Source organism: Phoenix dactylifera, chromosome 1 (genome assembly GCF_051530095.1).
Source record: "Phoenix dactylifera cultivar Ajwa chromosome 1, Ajwa_hap1_PhDact_Kaust_v1.1, whole genome shotgun sequence".
NCBI classification, from domain to species: Eukaryota; Viridiplantae; Streptophyta; class Magnoliopsida; order Arecales; family Arecaceae; genus Phoenix; species Phoenix dactylifera.
The window spans coordinates 35,433,730-35,455,852 of record NC_143190.1 but is presented as its reverse complement, the minus strand read 5'-3'; the positions used below and the strand labels follow the sequence as shown (position 1 = coordinate 35,455,852).

At 41.7% G+C, this 22,123-nt stretch overlaps 1 pseudogene across 1 annotated transcript in view; it reads left to right on the top strand.

The window, feature by feature from the left end:
* Positions 1-22,123, top strand: part of LOC103696997 (putative GTP-binding protein OBGC2) — a 26,758-nt pseudogene extending 4,635 nt beyond the window's left edge. Inside the window, exons 4-13 of the transcript XR_016412941.1 lie at positions 566-675; positions 873-1,094; positions 3,076-3,292; positions 3,385-3,530; positions 11,186-11,386; positions 11,482-11,589; positions 18,483-18,557; positions 18,746-18,911; positions 21,609-21,764; positions 21,893-22,123. The product of XR_016412941.1 is annotated as a putative GTP-binding protein OBGC2 (transcript). The remainder of the gene's footprint in view (positions 1-565; positions 676-872; positions 1,095-3,075; positions 3,293-3,384; positions 3,531-11,185; positions 11,387-11,481; positions 11,590-18,482; positions 18,558-18,745; positions 18,912-21,608; positions 21,765-21,892) is intronic.

The following is a 22,123-nucleotide window of genomic DNA, read 5'->3' as shown; positions in this document are numbered from 1 at the left end:
TTGTCAGTTCCATACCACTGTAAGTTCTTCGCCATTTTCTGCAAACTCTTGAAATGACAAAAAAGATGCACTATTCTGATACTAGAAGCTCAATCTCTGAAAGCAATATGGAGCTAGAATGAACTAAGAAGACTAAGATGGCTAGAAGCGATCTTGTTGATATAATGAGGGTATGCTTTGATTCGAACACAGTGGACTCATGACAAACACTGACCTTTGCACTCCATCTCTAGACCAAATAATCTTTTATACAGCAAGCCAATTGTTATGACACCTTAGTGCCGTGTCAAGTGATTTTGACGTCAGTTTTGGCTTTTACCACCTAGGTCCATGATGATATTGCTATGGCATTTGTTTGGCTTTTGCATTTTTAATTATTGTTTGTGCAAATGTATCGAAATTCTTTCAGAAAATTTAATCTTGTGTGTCTATGGATGTATATGTAAGTGTGGAGGTGAACGGTTATTTTTTGTGTGTAGTTTTTTTAAGGAGTAGTTATCTTTAACAGATTAGGTGAAAAATGTCGTGATTTACTTGATTGTGCCTTTTGATTTATCACATGCAGCGATGATCATCCACAAAATGTTCTTATTGGCCCTTATTCTAGATGAGAGTGAGGATATACAGGAAAATTTGTTAAGTACCATACTCTCTACTTTGGGTTGGAAAAGAAATGTGAGTGGCCTTTTTGTTCTTCTCCACATTTTCCTCCTCCCCCTCCTCCTCCTCATATTTTTTTCTTTAGCTATCTATTCTTTTATGTCTTCTTCCTTGGAATATTATGTATGCTTTGAGTGGTGTTTCTCTCCCACTTAGGACCTATTTCTTGTGTACTTTCTTTTAAAGAACTGACTTTGTGGAATTTGTGGCAGTAGGATAATTCTATGGCAGAACGGAAGCTCGTGATGAATGTTATATAACATTGTGGAGGAAAACTTGAGCCTTGCATAATGCAGTTTCTTGTATCAGCAATGTCAGGAGACAATAGTTATTTGAATAAATCACTTGACTATCATGAAGTCGTCTATGATGTATATCAATGTGCACCCAAGATTCTCACTGGAATCATTCCTTATATTACAGGAGAGTTGTTGGTAAGCACTCCATATTGCTAATTGTCTTCCTTACTACCTCTTCTTTGATACTTGTTACTATTCTTTGTAAATTAAGGTGTGCCAGATCTTATCTATATTTATAACTCTTGATTCCTTTGGATTTCTTTATGAATTTTCATTCCTTTTGTTTATTTGACCCATGTAATGCTGTAGTTCTTAAACTATCTTCTCTCACCTAAATTAAGTTCATGAATCCATGGCTAAGTAGTGTATCTATTCCTTTCGTGCATTTTAAGTCAATTTATATTAATCTTTGGTTCATTAGATATTTGCCAGGTATCTGGTTATTTCCAGCCTTGTCTTGACCATTGCGTCACTTGTAAAATAGAAACTGATTTATGTATTCCATCTAGAATTTGAACATATCTAAAAATTATGTAAAAAGTGGACGACATGAAATAAGATGACAAAAATATAAATTTGGTTGGTATATATGCTTTAATATGTAGCCACCTTTATTTCAAAATGATTAATCTCTCATTATCAGTATTGTTATAGATTTCATGTCTAGGTCCTTTTTTCCTCCTCTCTATAGCTGCTTGTTGGTTATTGTTATATCCAGCTATATTTGGACCCATAACTTTGACTCAAAGTTTGGCATACTGGTCGGTGCTGCACCGTACCGAGCATACCATACTCAAATGGTGCCAAACTGGTACGTAGTCTCATACCATATCGACACTCAGTGCACTTCGCCATCTCGTACCGTATTGTGTACTGAGACCAAGGTCCGCCGTACCGGTACCGGTGGCCGGCCGGACCGGTACAGTACCATACCGGCCCGGTCTGGCCTGTACCGGCCGGTACCGGTACTGTACCGACCCGGTATGGCACGGCGCTGTGGTTGTTTTGAAAAAAAAAATTGACGGGCGGGTTCGCACTGGTACGATGCCGGTACCAAGCGGTACCGGCCAATACCGACCGGTACGGACCACATACTGGTCGGCTCTCCTAAAAAACCATCCGGTACCGGTCTAGGACCGGACCGGTACGTACCGGCCCGTACGGGCCGGTACGGCAGACCATGACTGAGACTGTAATATGATGGTACTGGTACAGGGTTCGGTATCGGGACGATAAACCTTATTTTGACTCGTTTATTTGTAAGGTGGATGCTTAAGCGATGGGCTACTTTAAAAACATTTGGTTCATTCAAGTGGTTGGAGAAGAGAAAAAAGGCTCCTATTACCCCTCTGTACCTTGCCTCTCTCTTTCAATGTTTTCTAGTTTTTTACTCTTCTACATCTCTTGTTCTTTTATTTCTGGGCTTGAACACTTCGAGGAATATTATGCTTGTTGTATTGAAGACCTGATAATAGTTGCTTTTATGGACAAAAGCATTGGACCGAAATTTCTTTCAGTGTTTGAGACTTAGATGCTAACGCTTGGCTTATTTGTCTCAAAACCATATTGTTTAATTAATTAATGCGCTTCTAACAATAGCTTAGTTTATTGAAACGAGTTCTCTGACCAGCAACAGAAGGAATATAAAAGTAAGAATCCAATGGCTTAGCAAAACTATAGAGAAGTGCATGTTTTGAGATATTTCTGTGCAATCTGGCATAGAGAGAGAGGTTTTAGACCAGTATTTTAATACATTGCAATTAGTTTGTAATTGTAAGATTGGAAATATTAATATCATCAGAATATCAGAATCTTCATTGACCTCCATGAATGATGTAACAGGATGTTATTCTTATAAACTTTTGCCTAGAAATAGTTATCTTTGATTTAATTAAAAAAAATAATGATTAAGAAATTTAAGATAATGAAATGTTTGGAGCCTTGCATCATTCATTATTCTGATGAGGATAATTTACTGCAGTTATGAGTTCAGGAAATTTTAAATCTGAAATTATTGATACATGCTTAAATTAGATGGCCTAGATTATTTTTTAAGCCCCTCTTAAATTAAAAGAAAATTTGGTAGTTCTGACTCCTTAATTTTGAACTTCCATAGACGGATAAGTTAGATGTTCGGCAGAAAGTGATGCAATTACTTGGTGACCTGCTTGCTTTACCTGGTGCATCAATCTCTGAATCCTTTCAGCCACTCTTTTCAGAGTTTTTAAAGAGGTCGACCGATAGAGTTGTAGAAGTCCGTATTTCTCTAATTGAACACTTGAAGAATTGCATGATATCAAATCGTTCCCGACCTGAAGCTCCTCAGATCATCAGTAAGGAGTTATATTCCAATATGTGTTTTGATTAGCTATTATTACATGTTGGTTAACTGTTGTTCTGATGTGATAGTTGACCTTGTTTTCAGATGTACTAAGAGATCGAATGTTGGATTATGATGAAAATGTTCGGAAACAAGTTGTTTCTGCAGTTTATGATGTGGCTTTCCATTCATTGAAAGTAATTCCAGCTGAGATAGCTAGGCTGGTTGCAGAATGCCTTCGAGACAAATCTGTTTGTCCTTCTGCTAGTTTCTGTAGCTAATCGATTAACTTTGTTTTCTCTGATCAATTTCATAACATGGTTTTTCTTCTTTCTATAGCTATATGATCTATTCAAACTTTATTGCATGAAGAGCTTTGATAGCTCGATAGATATTGAAGACTTTGTGTGGGGATACTAGGGAAGATATTGAAAGGCATATATGACAGATTTTAGGTAAGAACTATTAAAATATTATGCAGGACAATGGTGGTTTAGTTACTCATGTGGTGTTTTCTCGATAATTGTTACTTGAAAAGTATGAAATGGACCCAAATTCGATATATATATATATATTGTCAGGGGAGCTCTAAAAGTTGCACAAATTAAGGACAAAGTGATGGGGAATCAATTTAAATGTTTTAGGTACGTAGAATTAAGATACTGATGGGGACATCAGAGCCCTTCATCTAGTCTGACTCAATCCTAAGCCCCCGGATTGAGTCAGAATCGGATTAGGTCCATTTGAGTCCGAGTCATTTTCTTTTACTGTATTATTTGCTTTTGTCTTAGTCAAGTCAATTTGGTCAGTTGTTTTGTTATTAGACTAGTCAATTGGGTTTATGTAATTGGGTTAATTTAGTGGACCAATTTTGATAAGGTATTAGTTGATGTAAGGGTTCAAATTTAATCTGTGTCAATTGATTACTTGATTTGGTCAAGATGTAAGGTCTATATAAAGACCACCCCTCTCATGTATGAGGCAATTGATGATTGAATGAAAAAATCCTAGCCTCTTTCTTGTTCTTGTTCTTCTTCCTCCTCCCCTTCTCTTCTTCCTGCGTCTCTATAACCTCTTCTTCCTTCTCCCTCCCTTGTTCTTCCTCCTCCTCTTTCCTTGCAGTTGTGCTACATCAGCTTGGTATCAGAGCTCCGGCTTTGCCCCTGTTGCCAAAGCCACGATCCAACCTCTTCTCCCTCAACCTCCCACGGTCCACCATGCCTATTCATTCACCCCACCGCCTCCGCCTCCTCGACACCGCTTCTCCCTCAACTTCCCATGGCCCACCACCCCTCTCTCTCTCTCTCGGTGCTCACCAGTAAAGCAGCAAAGGGAAAACCCTTGTTCGTCGGGCCCCTCCCACCGGCCGCCAAGCCTGCGGCCACCACTCCCACACTCCATCGCCGCTGCATCGCGCCACTGCCAGGCCGAGCGCCGCCTCCTCCGAAGTGTCGCCGCGCGCCCCGAGCGCTCCGCCACCATTGGGCGCCTTGTTGCTGCCCGCGGAAGCCTGAGACCGGCCGCCTGCATCATGTCCGCAGAGGAGACCGCCGCCGTGGAGCCCCACGGTCGGTCGCCGTCGGTCACTGCCGGTCGCCACAAGCCCGCAGCCGCTGCTGCGCCCTCTGCCCGCTCGCAGCTGCCACCGCGAATATTGCCACGCCCTCTCGTAGCCAAAGGGAGGTTGAAGAAAGGATTAACGGGTAAGTCACAAAACCCGTTAACCCGAACCCGATAACCCGAGACCCGGGTCCAAAAAGCTCCGCACGTGACCGCACGAGCGTACAAAAAAAGAAAAAAAAAGAAAAAAAAAGAAAAAAAGGAAAAAAAAGGGAAAAAAAGAAAAAAAAGAAAAAAGAGAGACCTACCATTGTTCGTCTTCTCCGGCCGCACGCCGCGCCGCCGCCCTTGAGTGCTGCTTCACCTGTGCTGCCGCCGCGCGCCGCCCACCCTTCGCCGCTTCTGCTCCGCCGGCCGAAGCCACCATCCCCTTCTATCTTCCGTGTCCGCCTCCACCGCGCTGCCCAACCCCTCCTTCCCTTGAGCTCTGCCTCCGTCGTCGCCGCAGCTCCGCCGCCACCCGCCTGCCGCTTGGTCTGCTCCGCCGCCGGCCGTCCCCATCCCGAACCCGTCACCTTCCGCCGCCCCTCTTTCCCCTCATCCTTTTTCTTCTTCGGCCACTGCAGCTCACTCGAGCACCCCTCCATCGACCCCAGACAGGCCCCTTTTAAGCCCAAGTTTTAGGCCACCCCACTGCCACCTTACGGGCCCAAGCCAGCAGGCCCTCACTACAGAGGCCTGATCCCATCCCACAAACTCGAACAGGTCCACTCCCTGTCATTTTACAAGCCCAGCAGACTCGCCAAGGTGCTGTGATCAAATCCAAGTTGAAGTCAATTGAAGCCAATTGAAAGTGTCCATCAGCTGCAATCGCGCACCGATCGTCGCCCCAGCCCACGAGCACACATTCTGGTCGTCTACTTCACGACGGATAATAAGGTTTCCACTTTTCTTGGGCTTGTTCATTTAATTATGTTCTAGTTCTCTTGCATGATAGCCATATTCTTCAAACTTACTTTTGCTGTCAAAATTCAGAACATAGAACCCCTACTTTCAAACCCATCCTATTTGCCCTTTTAAAATCTAGATATTAAATTAGCACACCCTAGCAAATGGATGTTTCTTAACATTCTTTGATCAGATTGATTTAGGATCAGAACAACTGTACTGCTTGATTGCAATTTAATTTCTTAAATTGAATAATCTTAATCCTTAATTTCGAATAACCGAAGTAAAAATCAGCAACATTTAAATTTTAAGTTATTTTTGTGAAAACTTGCTGATCTCTGGATCATAATAGATTGCATTAGTAGGTTGTCCTGCATTTCACATCATATTTATTAGGGTCTCAGTAGTGACACTGCATTTCACATCATCACCTAGTGTCGTCATTGCATGCCAACCCGTAGTGATAGGGAGTACTATTTTAATCAACTTAAAACCTTTGTAGCTACCATGAATTCCGACGTTTATAGATCTCTCATAGAACAGCTCGATGCCATGCGGGCTGGACACGAGGAATTCAAACAAGAGATCCGTGAGCTCATGTGAAATTCTAGGATCCCTAAACCGCCAACCTCTATTGCAGCCCAACCTAAAATTGGTTTGGTCACATCACCTGTAATCCTTCCCCATTTTCCTAGGCACCAAACTCAATGCTCTAGGTGTCAACAATTCGGCCACATAGCATCCCAATATTCCATTAAGACCTACATGATTACTGAACTAGAAGTTAGGAGCCAAGAGGTCGAATATGTCGAAGAAGTCTATGAACCAAATATAGAAGACTATGAAGAAGACTTTGAAGACGAACCCACAGAATTAGACTTTGTCCAAAATGATTCCTAAGGGGAGACTATTGATCTAAGTACAGCTAAGCCCCACTTCACATCACTACTGTGGAAGAGGTAGTGAAAGATATTGAGAGCTAGTCACCTGAGTTGGCATTTGTAGCTAAAGATACCCATGCGGCGTCCAACCGTGAACGTTCCCCTGTAGTAGTTTCTCTTCTAGAGGAGTTTCATGATGTAGTCCCTAATGATCTTCCGAATGCACTTTCTCCAATGCGTGATATCCAACGTGCAATTGATCTAGTTTCCGAAGCATCTCTGCCCAACCTTCCATATCATAGGCTCAGACCGAATGCATATGCTAGGATCTGGAATTTAATGTGACCGACAGTTGAGTTTGCATATAATAGTTTGGTTAACAAGTCCATAGGCATGAGTCCATTCGAAGTGGTGCATGATTACAAACCTAGGCGACCCATAGACCTATTTTTTATGTCTCATCAGTATAGAGTCTTCAAGTCTGCACAATCATTTGCATCACATCCATATTCATTGTATCAAGAAATCAGCAATTGTAGTCATTTTAATAACTTAAAATATAAATCCCTTGTTGAATTACACAGACGTTATAAAGAGTTAAGTAAAATAGGTTACGTCATGATAAGAATTAGATTTGAACGACTTTCTTCGGAAACGTTCAAGAAATTATAAGCTTGTAGTGCGGAACCGTTCAAAGTCTTAAAAAAAATTAGTTCGAAATTCGAATACATATGTTGTGGATCTTCCTGATGACTATGGGATTAGTGCGAGATTTAATATTGAAGATATAGTCCCATACAAAAAGACAACATTCATGCCTTCTAACCCCTTTATTGATATACCTGCCCATATTGAACATCCTGAACTATTACCTGCTATTGAGCCACCACCTCTCAAATTTCATGCACGCAGAGAACAAATAGAACATATATTGGATGAGCAGGTTATTTTAACCAGGAATGGTGGTTAACAATGTTACCTTGTTCGGTGGAAAGGTCGACCAAAGTCTGAAGTGACGTGGATTTTCAGAGCCCAGTTGCAGCGCCTTGACCCCGATTTTCTGGAGCAGTACGACAGCCGGCCAGACCTGTACTCGACGAAGTCGAGTTTTTCTCATCCGGAAGGAGTTGATAGGGATATCAGAGCCCTTCATCTAGATGATCCTGAGCCTCCGGATTGAGTCAGACTCGGATTGGGTCCATTTGAGTCTGAGTCATTTTCTTTTATTGCATTATTTGCTTTTGTCTTAATCAAGTCAATTTGGTCAGTTGTTTTGTTATTAGACTAGTCAATTGGGTTTATGTAATTGGGTTAATTTAGTGGACCAATTTTGGTAAGGAATTAGTTGATATAAGGGTCCAAATTTAATCGGTGTTAATTGATTGATTTGATCAATTGATTACTTGATTTGGTCAAGATGTAAGGTCTATATAAAGACCACCCCTCTCATGTATGAGGCAATTGATGATTGAATGAAAAAACCCTAGCCTCCTTCTTGTTCTTCTTCTTCTTCCTTCTCCCCTTCTCTTCTTCCTGCGTCTCTATAACCTCTTCTTCCTTCTCCCTCCCTTGTTCTTCCTCCTTCTCCTCTTTTCCTGTAGTTGTGCTACATCAGATACAAGGGGGCTCCGATAAGGAGAGATAGTTATTGTTGAAAGTTGTAGAAGAGGAAGTGGAAGAACTACTTTAAGTATGTACGCGGGTGGAAGTTGTGAGAAGGGATATCGGGAATCTTGAAATAGCATCATGGCTAGACCTAAATGGCACCCTTGGTCAATGAGATTCATAGAGCTATCCCAGAATAACTAGGAGAAGGCCTAATGCTCATGTTGTACGACATGTATGATGGAATAATAATAAACATAACCATGAAATCTCAAGAGTTTCAAGATATATTGCTTTTATTTGGAAAGGTCATAAAAGGTCGCATGATTGAAATAAGCCAGTAAGCTGTGTAATGCCTAGCATTTATAAGGTGGTATCAAAAGTACCTTCTAAATGTGTGAAGGTGGTGACGAATTGCATTGTTTCTTCCTTGCAAGGTACTTTTATATTTTTCAGAAAAATGTCTGGCTACTGTGAAAGAAATGCAAGAACCATTTACAAGATTGACAACAAAGGAAGTTCTTGCTCTTGAGTGTTTTTTCTAATGCTTGCAATATCTGAAAAAGAAAGAGAAACAGAAGCGAATGATCTTCTGTCGCATTATTTTTGTTAGCAGTGGACTCCATTTCTACATTGGCTGCACATATAATTTTGTATTTATCACAATGGAAACCAAACTCTCATATCATTTACTGTATTGTCACCATCGCAAGTAGATGCTGTTTATGCTTTTTTCCCACTCTTGTATGCAAGAATGCATGGTAGTAGACCTCTTCAAAAGACTCCAATGAGCAGTTTGGGGAACACCACACTTGCCCTGGATTGACAAATCCAAAGGACTTTTCAGCTGGATAATTTCATCATTTTCCTTTTGTTTTTGTTGTTGGAGGACTATTTTGCATGAGCATTGCTAGTCTCAAATTACATTGGCATCATTGTAGTTGGTAGACTTTGAGAGCTTTTTAAAGCTCTTTCTGCTAACCTAGTCAGTGGTTGCAAACAAGCTTTTTCTGTGTTTTGCTTACAATAGAACCTCAAAATGTCAGATAATTTAATTCACTTTTTCTATGCAAAAGAAGGTTTTGAAATGTCTGCATATACTTTTTCAGTACTAAATTTTTCCCAATGAATTACTCTTTTTTTTGACCAGTTTGTTTCTATTCTTGAGCCTTTCTAACTTTATGCTGGTTTTTCCTTTTTTTTTCCTTTTTAGGTTAGTCTGAGTGAAATGGACTCTTAAGCTAGATAGATTGTTAGCTAATTAGAAATTTAAATCAGAATTAGAGAACTCATGTAATTTGATTAGGATTTGATTCAAGATCTGTCTGAGGTTTTCGTTTATTTCTTGTAGGACCCTTTTTCAAGGATTTATTTTTGGCCATTCTTTGAGGACCTTTTTCTGAACCGTTTCTTCCATTTATTTTCTGTTTATGGGTTATCTGCCTCTTACACTCTGTTCTGGCATTTGGTGACTGTTCGAGATTGCTGACAGCATCTTGGTATCTGTAAATTCGTTTCGGTGTTTAACTTACAAAGCCTTGTTCTCTTGGTTTATATTGCGCTTTCACACTTGGCTGACCAGAACTACAGTGTCTTCCCTGAGAGTGTTTGAACATCAGCAAGGCCTATTTATATTAAGAGATTTGATACTATATTCACTTTTTGTATGTTTTGCTATTTCACTTGGAAATTATTGGCCTGCTAAGTGCTTAATGCTTGTTTAGACCCTGTCAGTCATTTTGCTGTAAGGTGTATACGTGCCTTACTGTGTCCTTAGCTCCCAATTCTTGCAGTAGTGAGGTTGAGCATCATTCTTGCTTCCTTGGTGTATTCAGTTTCTTCTATTACTTTTATTATGCTCATGTATATTTCGGTGTCGCTCCAAGCTTTGTAGGTGGAATCTTGTCAACACAGATGAAATACTGCAACTATTAATATGATCAGGGTTTCTACTGGAACTGTTTCTATTATACAAGCTCATTTACTAGAGTGATCCTGATGTTGGTTCTTTGCATCCCTTCCTAGGCTGATCATGAGATCCCAAAGCCTTTTGATTGGTTTGAGCATACTATTCTTGCTAGAGATATTTTTAGCACGATTTAATTTTGTATAATGCTCTTTTGGAGCTTAATATGATCAATAATGTGTTAATGATTTAACGTGAACCCAGATATTCATATAAAAACATCCAAGGGGCCAACATTGACTTTGACTATCATGGATATTTTAGTGATTTGGCACTAGTGATGGAAACACCAATTAAATTGAGAACATGAGTGTAATCATATATCTGTCCCTTTGCTGCAGTAACAATGCTCATATTTTCCCAAGTAACTACTAATTCTATCACTTTGGTTATGTTTGCCATTTGTAGTGTATCTAGAGTTCTAGACCTACTGAGATTATCTAAACCCTCCTGGATTCTTGAATCAGGTAAGTCTACCCTTACTCATCCATCACCATTGCTGAAGCCACTTTAATTTGCTCTATTAATACTTCACCAGTTTTTATTTTACGTAAGGATGCTTTTATGAAGAGGTGCAAAGGAGGTGACCCATGCCAACTTGTGCTTTCATTATTCAGCAAGACCAGTGCTCATATTATTGTCATAAGTCCTTATAAAACATGATCAAAATGCACCAGGTTTCAATTAATATAAAGAAACAACCGTTACATTGCCAAGGCCCAAGAGACATCAGAACAAATAGTGCTTATTATATTAAAAAAAAGAGAGCATATCAGCAGTTTATTTGGCAATTGGAACTCTGTAATTGATATGTAGGTTCTAGAGAGCTACCTTATCAACTCGATCCTTGTTGCACTGAATTTAGTGAAGTGCTTGCTCATGTATAGCTTATTTGTACTAAATAAAGGAACATTTTGCTGAAGGGAATCTTATTTGCTCCCTTCAGGGACTCCCAAATGCTGGAAAGTCAACTGTTTTGGCAGCTATTACGCTTGCAAAACCAGATATTGCTGACTACCCTTTCGCAACTTTAATGCCAAACCTTGGTCGCCTTGATGGAGACCCTACTTTAGAAGCACTTAAGTATTCCTCAGGAGCAACACTAGCTGATTTGCCTGGTCTGATTGAAGGTGCTCATTTAGGCAAGGTACTTCTGAGCGCATCGTATATTGTCATATTTTCCTTTATTGACAGCATCAGATGTTTTGTTCACAAAAAAAAAGAAAAAATATTTTATTACAGGGGCTTGGGCAGAATTTCTTGAGACACCTAAGGCAAACTCGACTTCTTGTTCATGTTGTTGATGCTGCTGCAGAGAACCCCATAAATGATTAAAGAACTGTGAGGGAGGTAACCTATATTTTTGCTCCTTATGTAAAAATTTATTAGTTTCTGTCTTCATTTTGTTTTTGCTCTATTTTTTTTTTTAACTGGAATATCTTCGATAGCTTACTGTAGTAGATGACTTTAGTGTGGAAATGGTTGAATGTGGTTCTAGCTATTGAACTGATGTTTTATGAGCAGACATAGCTATAAAGGATAAGCAGTACCTCAGATATCAAAGATGGTTTTGACAGAATTAAGGGTATTTATGGAATCCTTTGATGATATGAAGTAAAATATGCTTAAGATGGTCACTTAGCTGAATGATAGTCAGTTTGCAGTCTGCTAGCCAGTGGCCAACACTGCACATATTGCATTGTGCCATGCTGGATGGACATGTTTCCTGTCATAACCTGCACCCCCCACCCCCACTCCCCACATCCCCACCCAAAAAGGGGCTTAAGAGCTCTTTTGGCTTGGTTCCAAGCACTATAGCTCTGTGACCATGGTCTGCCGAACCAGTCTGTACCAGCCGGTTCGGCCCGGTATAGACCGGACCGGCCTGGAACCAGTACTCGGACAACATGGATACCGGTTCCAGCTGTCCGGATACCGATTCCAGCTATTTTTGGGCTGGTACCGACTGGTACGCATGCGTACCGGCTACATACCGGTCTCGTATCGGCCCGTACTGGTACGAGCCGGCCTGTTCTCACCAGTACCATTTTTTTTTTAAGTACAGCGCGCACACCGTGGATTTTAAACCATAGCGTGCGCGCTGTGGTGTGAGAACACGTGGCCTGAAAGGGCAGAGCGCCCCCCGCGGGCGTGGGGCCGTGCTGTTAGAGGGCGGCTCTCGGCCCCAAGTCGCCACACCAAATCCTTGCCTCATGCTTCTTATGCGCACCTCGTTAAGATGGTATTTTGGGCCGATGCGGGTAATGCCGGTTGATATTCGCCTCCTTCGGATGGTCACAGATGCAAGTCAAGGGGCGGGCCTACTGGCTGCAGCTTGGCCCGACCCTTAGCTTGTTGCGAATGATGGACGCTCTCTTTCGGATGGCCGTGGGAATCAAGACAAGGGGCAGGTCTACTGGCTGCAGCTTGACCTGTCCCTTGGCTTGAAAGAAACAACCAAACAATGCAAGTAATTGTGGAGGAAAGATTAAGGTTGATTCTATTCCCAAAAGAAAGATACAAGAACAATCTAACAAGAGCTATGATTGGCTCTTGCTAGCCCAAGTCCAAGAACAAGCTCAAGGACCGAATACAATAGGGCAAAGCCCTCCCAAGCCTAAGGCCGAAACAAAGCAAAGACACTTCTACGACATAAGATAGATGATAGCTAACCCAAAGACCCTCATTCCCTCCTATTTATAGTGTTCTCCAAGTGGCACAAGAGTGGCTAAGGCATAGGGGGCTTCATGGCACATGTAGGGCCAAAGGCTTGGCCAAGGCATGGCCAAGCCTTAGGCATAGGTTGCTGGCCCGGCTGGGGCCTTTGCAGGGGGCAGGCAGGCCATTGGCAGGGCCTGGGCGCTGTGGCAGGGCGCCTGGGCGCGGCAGGGGCGCGGCTGGGCGGGCTGGCAGGGCCGCTGGGGCGCGGCAAGTGGCGCGCGCAGGCCGCTGTCGGGCGGGCGCGCGACTTGCAGTGAGGTTTGCTGGGCCGAACCTCGCTAGGAGCGCTGGCGGGGCGGGCGGGCGCGCAGGCGGGCGTGCAGGCGGGCGGGCGAACCCTGCCACTGGGCACGCCTGGCTTGCTGCTGGCGCGGCTGAACCTCGCCAGGCCTGTGCCCAGCCCCTGGGCGCACCTGGCTTGCTGCTGGCGCGGCAGAACCGTGCCAGGCCAGCAGTAGACGTGCCAAGGGGCTTGGCCTTGCTGTCCATCGTGCGCGCATGGTGTGGACGTCGCGCGCACGTCCTTGGCTCGGCCTTGCTGATGCTGATTCTCCACTTGGCCGTTCTTGCCATGGCCGGCCTCCTCCCATGTCAAGTGTCCTTCCTCGGCCTCTTTGTGCCCCCGTGTCTCCTTTGGCCGAAGGCATGGCTTTGGCCGGCTGTGGCGTTGCTTCGCCTATGCTCGGCCGAGGTTGTGCGGGCGTGCGTGGGTGCGCCAAGGCCGAGCACGGGCGTTATTGGGGCCATTTCTCCTCATGGCCTCCTAGGCCATGGAGGTCTTTCCTCCATGCTAGGCATCTTCCGTTGGCCTCCTCATGCCCGAAAATAATGAGTTGACGGTGCGGCGGGCTTGGGTCCTCAACACATTCATCCGCGCGTTTTCGCGAGCGGTTCCACCGTGCGTGGGCGCGATTCCTCGCGCGCAGTTCCCCCGCCTGCGCGGAGCAGCACGCCCACGCTTCATAAATGCCACAGTGGCATTTACATGCTTCATAAATGCCACAGAGTGGCATTAAATGCCACTCTGTGGCCAGCCTGATGCGTCCGCGTGCGGATGGGAACCAAAAAAAAAAATTCTGCCCCACGCATTTCCTAGCGCAATTCCACTGCGCTGGGAACCGCCGCAGGCGCGATTCCACCGTGCTGGGGGCCACCCCGTGCGCATACGGGAATCGAAAAAAAAAATTTGCCGCATCCGCGCGCGTCGCACGCGGACGGAACCAAAAAAAAAGGAAGCAGAAGACCGGTTCGTATCGGACCGGTTCCGGTACGAACCAGTCTCGAACCGGTCTGATAGGCAACCGGTACGCCTACCGGTACCGGTTCATCGTACCTTGTCTGTGACCATCCCATTTTGAACTAACACTCCATGAGTTGATTGCTATGGCTCGTGCTGGTGCCAGTACTGATCAATATGGGCAAGTGAAAACATGGTCATGTTAATGCAGTAGGGATATTGAAGCTGTTAATTCCCTTTCTTGAAACAGATGTGCCTATTGTCTTAGTGGCCTTTAGATAGTAAAAGCTAATGGCGGTAAGAAAAATTGCCATCAGATAACTGAAAATATCTTGCCATTTGACTATTTGTGAAGTTACCCTGCAAAATATGCTTCTCAAAAGCTCAAATTAAAGTGAAATTGTATCAAGAATTGATATGCATGTTATGGTATCCTTGATACAGTATTGAAAATACCATTATTAGTCTTTTTCTTGTTATGTTTGAAGCAAGGTAATCTGAACCGGCCCGTACCGGCCGGTTCAGCACGTACCATACCGGTTCCAAGGCCAACCGAAACGGTTCGGCCGTGAAAAATGGTTCTAGCCTGGTACTAGTGCGGGGAAGAAGAAAGAAGTGGAAGAACAGAAAAGAAAAAGGAAGAAAGAAGAGGAAGAAGAAGAGAAAGAGGAGGAGAAGAAGAAGAGGAAGACGAGAAGAGAAAGAGAAGACTTACCGGTACCGGGCCTTGTCGGGGTGATCCTCGTCGGGGCTTGCTCGCGAGAGAAGAGCGGAAGAGAGAGGAGAGGAGCAGAGGAGAGAGGAGAAGAAACAAGAAGGCTCGGGAAGAACATCTTGCGCGGAAAACGCGTCCTACAAGGGAAACAGCGCGGCGTTCCGTGCGCAATTTTAAGTGAAAAGACAAGAAAAATGTGCGGAAATGCGTTTTGCGCGCGTGGGGCCGCGCGCTCGCGCTCTTGCGTGCTATTCCCGAATCGGGTCGATACGACCCAATTTGGTTTGGTACGGTACCGGTACCGGTGCCCACCGGCACGTCAGTACAATCGGCACGTCGGACCTTGGTTTGAAGTGATGATGATGAATTGGTAAGTCCTATTATGTAACATTTGATTAAAAGTGCATGACACTGAAACAGTCTCATCTTAGCTGACTGTACCTTTTGTTGCCAGAGTCCCGTCAATTTTTGAACAAATTTTGCTGCAATTATGATGTTATATTTTGGGTCTGTGCACCAACCCATTATAAATTTATCTCAATCATCACCAATTCATGGAGAAAAGTCGATCATATTAACTGCTACTACATATCTACTCTCAAAATCGAAATCTTAGGGTTTCTGGGAGTAGCTTGATTTATCACATACATTATTATATTTATAATGCTAATCTATTTCAAAGACATGTTTCCAACTCTTGTATCAACACGTGGCTGCAAAACATAATTAACAGTCTTTGTGATATTCAATAAAATAATAATATTTCAAGTCACGAAAAGTACTTTCTGTTTCTACTAAAGCAACAAATAACTTATGCAGAGTAGCCATGCAACGCGAACAAGAAAATTGAACTTAGCAAAGGATCCAAAAACAAAATAGACCAACAGATGAATATCCAGAACACGCAAAAGACCACAGCATAATCATGAAACTGGTAGCTATAGTCTGCAAAGGATTTCAAAACTTCCATTGCTATGAAAATTTTTGGGAGCCTAATAGGCTTCAAACTTCTCTCATCAATTTTTCAACTAGATTGCATGTGATAGATTATTTATTCTAGAAGAGCTGTGGACTATGACTATGTGCTTAACTTGAAATTTTATTTATAGTTCTGTCAGAGCTTAGAAAAAAGTTTTGGAATACTCCAATGATGATCCACATGGAAATATTTGCCCTTCAGACAAATCTGAATATCTGATTATGGTAGAAGCATATTTGAGCTTCTCCATATTGACATTGCCAACATTGTCTTTTTGCCAACTCCAGTGTATGAAGTTAAGCACATGCATGTGTTAGAGGCTTTGAATTAACATGAATGATAAAATTTCATTTTTGATAGTAATATTTTAGATACTCTTTGTGCATATCTTTCTACAGAGGATAGATAGTCTTTAAAAGAGATTTAGAAGAAGTGCAGCTCAAAAACAGGGTGCATCTATTGGCTTGTCAAACACTATGTTTATCAACCCATCCCTTTTTTGAATTTGGGCTCATGATATCCCTATCATCTTGGACCCTAGACCCCGCAATGGCGGGAGCCTCGTGCTCTAAGCCACCTCTTTTTTCGAAACATAGAAACAACCTCTTTGTATGTGGAGGTAAGGCTGCATACACCCCAGGCGCATTGGTAAGATTGCTCCATTATGACCTAGGTGTCACGGGTTCGAAAAACGAAGCCTCTCCACATGCGGAGATAAGACTACATACATATGACCCTCCCCAAAGCCCACAGTTGTAGGAGACCTATGCATTAGGATGCCCATTTATGCCCTTATCATCTTGAAGGAGAGTTCTCTTGTACCTTTTGTTAATTAATAGGAGATGTTTAAATCCTCAAAGAAAAAAGAAATACAAAAGGTACCAACAAAAAAAAGATAAGTTTATTTAGCAGTATCCTACAAGTGGAGATGGTAAGGAACAAACAATTGCACAGAACCACTTGAGTTGATTATATTTTTTAAGATTGTAGTTGTATAGTCCCTGCTTTGTACTGTTCATGTAAGTGCTATGGAATTATGGATCCTAAGTACCTTGAAACTTATCTGGGATCCTTGAATGGTGGAGTAGGAGTGTCATGTTTGCCAACCTTAACTTGGATATGGTATCTTCTAGCACATATGATTATATGATGTCTAGTTTAATACAAAAACTGCATCAATTTCCAGTTGTGTGTCTAAAACATATTAACACATTTTGCTTGTTATAGAATCGTACCTTACTTTTATGCTATATTATGATAAGGGCTATCATGCCCTGAAGTTTTATAAACTATATGTTGTTGTGTTGAGGTGTCAATTTGATAGTTTGGAGAAACAAGGATAAATCTAAAAATAAATTTAGCAATGATGGCTCAGATATTATGATATAGCAGATGAGTAGATAGGTAGCAGATTGTGTGATATGATCAAGTGTGATGTAAGATACTCTAGTAATAAGAGAGGCTTAGGACATGTATATAAGCAAATCTAGAATGAGGACCTTAGAAAATATGGCTAGAATTTTTTAGACAGGATCTGACGAAGCTACCACTTAAATTTAAGATGCAGTTGTTTTTAGGTAAAGAATTGCTCAAAGATTTTTTTAAGCAACCTAAAATATAGCATTGGGAATGCAAATTACATGTCAGAGCAAGGTCGGCGGAACCGTCCCGAACCGAGCGGTTTGGAGAGTACCGAGCTGTACCGGTGGCGGACCGAGACGGCTCTGGCAACCGAAACGAAAATTATCCGACAGAGGGGGAGAAGAAGAAAAGAGAGGAAAAGAGAGAGAGAGCGAGCAAGGGAGGGAGGGAGGGAGGGAGGGAGAGAGGAAAAGGAAAGAAGAGAGAGGGTTGCGGAGGCCGGCGAGCTGTAGAGGAGGGGCTCTGCCTTCGGGTCCCCTCCTCCGCCTCCTCCGTGTGGCTCACCGGCCTCCGCCACCCTCCTCTCTCCCTCCCTCTCTCCTCCTTCTCTCTCTCTTTCTCTCTCCCATTCTCACTCTCCCCCACCTCCTCTACTATGTCGGTATGGGCCCGACAAAGAACAGTATGGGGGCGTACCAACCTGTGCCGCTAAGCAACCGGTCCGGGCTCCGGTTTCGGCACAACAAACCTTGTGTTAGAGGAAGTATGGATTGTTGTGACCTCTATCTTATCGAAGATTTTTACTATTTTAAATAACTTGAATAATATTTTTACTTTTGACGGTTACTTCTCTCTCTTTCTCTCCCCTACTCCCCACCCCCTCCCCTCTTCTCTCTCCTCTTCCTTAAAGATCTAGCAAGGCTTGAGCCAAGAGCGGTGAAAATGGAGTCTTTGAAGCAACTAATAGTGATGTTTTTCATTATTATAATTTGTATTTGTGGATGGGTGACTCAAGCACACTCGCCAAGGGCCAATTCAAGTCCTTCTGCGAGATAGTGCTTATGGACTAAGGCTATGGTTCTCATAGTACATATATTTTGATATGTTTTGCATTTGCCTGACCCTTGTTGGTTTTCTCAAGATTAATAACTGATTTTGCATTATCTTGGACTTCCAAATGCTTTATGCTACACAGGAGTAGCTTTGACAACAGGTGGACCTTCTTGCAGGAATTACGAATGTACAACCCAGATTATCTTCAACGACCATATATAGTAGTGTTAAACAAGATTGACCTTCCAGAGGTGCATTCTAGTCCCATGCTCCAATAAAATTCATGCTCTTATACAAAGCTATATCTATGTTTTTCACCTTCTCCTTGGTTAATGATCCTTTGTTGTATTTTGCTCAACGAGATTTAAGTAAGACTTGACCATGTGTCTTATAAAAATATTTTCAGTCTAAAATAATACATCCATCACTTTTATAACAGGCTCGAGATAGGCTGCCATCATTGGTACAAGAAGTCCCCAAGATTGGATGTAGAGAGGCACCTAACTTAGAAATGAGGCAGGAATTATCTATTGAAAGTAAAGATGTGCGCATACTTTCCTCAGGAATTATCCAAGACCTCTTGCACTTGTGGGTGCTAGTGTTTTGTAAGATCCTGTCCCAGTATAATCTTTATTCTCATCTCCTTTAAATATATTTACTCTCTTTTCTTCCTTTATTTCCCTTTCTTTTATGCTAGGCCTAGATACATTGACATCCAGAATAATAAGACTAAAAAGCTTGTTACATTTCAGAAGTATGATTCTGTCATTAATGATCAATTGGATCCATAAATATCACCATTAAACACAATTTCTTTTGTCATACTTTCCGAACGAACTTTTAGTCACTTCTCCAGATTCTTTTTTTTATAATAAGAGAAAACTTCAGCTCGGCATAAGAAAGTGGAACTATAGTTTATAATAGAATATTCAACCTTTTTGGATGTTTCTTATTATTATCGATGTTTAATAGGGAGATACACCACCAGACATCTCTGTTACCCTAGAAGAGTAGCTTAATGAGGATTGTTCGACTTTTGGAAGCTCGCTTGTATAAATTTTCAATTTATAGTAGAAATTGAAGAAATATAGAGAGTTTTAATGACATTACATCCACAGGAAGATAATCTATCATTATTCCATTGGCTTATTATCCTATATTTAAAGTGCCTTCACATATTGTTTAGAACTTTAGATAGAATAGTTGGCTTGCACCAAATCTCAATCCTTGTTGCCAGCAACGCATGCATAGTAGAATTCCTTGAAGGCAGGCTCCCACAGGCCACAACTTTAAAGACTATTATGCAGATGCCCAAGCGACCAATTGTAACAACATTGGGTCAAAAGGTCCAAGATCAACAATTATTCTCAGCAGCTAACAGCAGATTGATGATGCTGATCTGATATGAACTAATCCTACCTGCGAACCCGTTATCATGGCCTGACCGAAATCTCATCTTGGATCTGAACCTAGAATGAGGTGTTGGGAAGTTTCTATATGAGGTGTTTCACTAAGAATTTGATTTTAATGTGTGCTTGCCTTGCATCATCAACTTGCAGTGGTTGAGAACTAAAAGCAACCTGGACCAAGGATGTAGTACACCTGAGGACAGTTGTTCACAGGGCACAAAACAAATTCAAAATAAACTAGACCAAGAGTGCGGAACCTATTACAGATCTCTGAGAAATGCTCTTTTTGCGGCACATGGAATTGAAAATAATAAGGGCTCAAGAGTGATGCCTAGTTATTACATGAGGCATCGGGCACTACACAATTGCAAGTTGTGTGTGTTTCTATGCATTTAACAAGAGTATCTGCATGTCTGTGTTCTCAAGATTATGTTCATTATCTTATGAGTGTATGCATTTTTAACCTGCCAAGGTTTAGAATCTGTATTAGGTGAAATCATAGGTTGACATGATGAAGTTGCATTCTTTCATAGTTCTAATAAAACCACTGTGTGTAGTGTTCTGCTATAGATTTTTTTCTGCAACATGTTTCATCTTTTGTAGATTTAATCATGCTAATCAGGAATGTTGGTAATGGAAGATGTCTATTGTTCAGTCACTAGACATGTGCTACTAAAGAAAATCAAACTTAAGTTGGTTATATTTACTGCAAATACTGGCCTTTTGAATCCATAAGATGGTAAAGCTGAATCCTTTATCTGTTTTTTTTTGTTAATATAATGGAATTGGACATTGTCTCTTGAATGATTATTAAAATTAAAATCATGGTTAGGATGTGGAATAAAATGAGGAAAGGCACATGAACCTATCTTTCAGTGACCTTATCTAGAAGTGGGCTGGATCCTATAAAATTTCTTGGCTAAGTTGTCAGGGCGGTTTTGCTTCTCTTTTTTCTGGTGTGTGATTTTGATGTTTGGAAGGGCTTTTAGCTCCTACTACCATCCAGCCTTGGCTTCATTACCTGCTTCTCATTAGTTATACTAGAGTTGACAATGCATACTGCATGTGAGAGGAGATATGATGGTGTGGTTCCCCGTCTCATTTGAAATATCTTTTGTTTATTTGTGTAATTCGGTAAATCTTTTAGTAGGCGAACTCTTGTTTCAACTGACAACTTGACTAAGTTGGATGTCTCTTTCATATTTGAGTAGCATAGACATGAGGAAAATGCGAGGATGTGCAATGCTAGTCTCATCTCCTGTTTTCCATTTTTTTATTCTAGAGAATGTTGCATGCCATGTGTGACCGGATTCAATCATTTAAGGCTTTCACATTATATAAATGAACAAAATATTTGACTTTATCTGTAGTATGCCTTCAATAAAGATTTGCTAGAATTGATGTTGGCTACAAATCTATTTAGTCTTACGGTTTCTTAATGGAAATAGTATGCCTTCAATAAAGATTTGCTAGAATTGATGTTGGCTACAAATCTATTTAGTCTTACGGTTTCTTAATGGAAAGCTATTTCCTTTTATACATATAGGATGTTATTGGATGTCTACAGTTTTTGCAAACACAACATACCTTTGTTTCTATGGTTTAAAGTAAGGTACGCCGTCTTGGTACCGGGCTCCGTACTGGTGCCACTCTATCACTGTATCGGTACGGTACAGGGACAGTTCGACAATACCGAATGTCAGTATCTCCTGTACCATGTACCAATACCGAACTGGTATTGTACAGTACGCCCCGTACCATCCGGTTCAGTACGGTACGGCAAATCTTGGTTTAAATCTTCTTTGTTGTAATGCCATAATTCTTTCTTTTTTGGTTGGTTCTACCCATTGTGGCTATTATGTCATAATGTTGTTATTTTGTTGCTTGTTGCAGAAAACTCATTGGCATTGATGAAATGCTGAGGGAGATAAGGGCAGCCCTAAGGAAATGCCAAGATTTAGAAAAGGCACTAGAAACAAAAAAAGCGCAAGAAAATCATCGCTTAATTGCAGATACCTATGAGCAAAAGATACCCAAACTGCCTACATTGTAAGTAGCCATCAGCTCCTGCTGTCATGTGTACATATTTCTTTGAGCAAAGTCCTGTGTACATTTTTATTAAAGAAAGGGAGTATATATTAAGCAACTTGTTGACTGATGGCTGCATTTTACCATAGAGGATCAGGACCTTGTACAAAGGCTTGGAATACTCTAAAACATAATAGCAGAGATTACTGATCAGGGATTAAGAGGAGTATCAATAAGATTTAATGCTTCCAAAAAGGGTGGCGTTTTTGGGTTTTATACTTGTTTTCTGTTGGTTGTCATGTACTCTGTTGTATTATATGGTATTTATGTTAATTGAACTTCAATCGACAGTTTTATGAGACCAAACAATTAACATGCAA